At 51.4% G+C, this 1570-nt stretch overlaps 1 pseudogene; it reads left to right on the forward strand.

The window, feature by feature from the left end:
- LOC108788687 overlaps window positions 1-1570 on the forward strand; it is a 17805-nt pseudogene that overhangs the window by 4473 nt on the left and 11762 nt on the right.

Genomic DNA, 1570 nt, shown 5'->3' on the forward strand with positions numbered 1-1570 from the left:
GGTGACATCACTGAGAATGCAGCCTATCCATTCACTAGAGACCGGTGACATCACTGAGAATGCAGCCTATCCATTCACCAGAGACCGGTGACATCACTGAGAATGCAGCCTATCCATTCACTAGAGACCGGTGACATCACTGAGAATGCAGCTATCCAATCACTAGAGACTGGTGACATCACTGAGAATGCAGCCTAACCATTCACTAGAGACCGGTGACATCACTGAGAGTGCAGCCTATCCAATCACTACAGGCTGGTCTGACAGAGATTGATTTATTATCGTATTGTATAATACACTATAATGGGCGGTATGAAGGATTTATGTTACACTTGTATTGTTGTTGCTCACATTGGGGTAGTACCAGGTCGGTGATTCCTCCTTCCTTCTTTTCAGTGACCCCCAAATGCCGCCTGATGCACCTGGAGATGCTGCATAAGAGTCGCAGCGGACGTAGTCACCCAGGACGCGGCAGGGTGGAGGCTGACAACATATATGATCCCGAATGTGAGGAAGATGGAGCTTTCAAAGCCAAGCAATGTGACGAGGACTCCAATCTATGTTGGTGTGTGGACAGCGCTGGGGTCCGGGTCACTGACAAGACCGGAGATGACCCCAAGTGTGATAAAGTGGTGAACGTTCAGTAAGTAAGATTTCCTTATATCTCCCAGTATATTACCGATGACAGGGCAGAGGATTCCATATATTGTGTCAGTTCTATAAATCGTCCCTCACATTGAGCTTCCTGGGTGACTCCCCCATACTCAGCTTTGGGGTATCTCTCTGTTTTCATTAGAGATGCACTGATGCCATTTTTTCCAGTCTGAGTACTGATACTTCTCCTCAAGTACTCACCGATACTAATTACCGATACTTTTTATAAGTGTCATGTGACAGTTTTTCTAAAACAATACAGAATAATGATTTAAGGACAGTGGTGGACCACACCTGCGACCGCTGCAACCGTGGTAGTTCTGCCGCTGACTCCAAGCTGTAGAGGGGCTACAGATCTCAGCAATACATTATACAGCAATGCAGAATAATAGTATATGAATTTGCTACATGCTCTGTACAGCTGCTCTGCTCCAGGGTGCCGGCCTGTTGTCTCAGGCAAAGGGTCTCAGGAGGAGGAGATGTAGAGGATCTCAGGAGGGGTGCGATGGGTCTCATGAGGGGGACATGTGGAGGGTCTCAGGAGGAGGAGATGTGGAGGATCTCAGGAGGGGGAGATGTGGAGGATCTCAGGAGGAGGAGATGTAGAGGATCTCAGGAGGGGGAGATGTGGAGGATCTCAGGAGGGGAGATGTGGAGGGTCTCAGGAGGGGTGTTGTGGGTCTCAGGAGGAGGAGATGTGGAGGGTCTCAGGAGGGGTGCGATGGGTCTCAGGAGGGGTGTGGTGGGTGTCAGGAGGAGGAGAGGTGGAGGGTCGCGGGAGGGGTGCGATGGGTCTCAGGAGGGGTGTGGTGGGTCTCAGGAGGGGTGTGGTGGGTCTCAGGAGGAGGAGATGTGGAGGGTCTCAGGAGGGGGGTGGTGGGTCTCAGGAGGGATGTGGGGGGTCTCAGGAGGGGGG

Source organism: Nanorana parkeri, unplaced genomic scaffold (assembly GCF_000935625.1).
Source record: "Nanorana parkeri isolate BGI_ZX_2015 unplaced genomic scaffold, ASM93562v1 scaffold344, whole genome shotgun sequence".
Lineage (NCBI taxonomy): Eukaryota > Metazoa > Chordata > Amphibia > Anura > Dicroglossidae > Nanorana > Nanorana parkeri.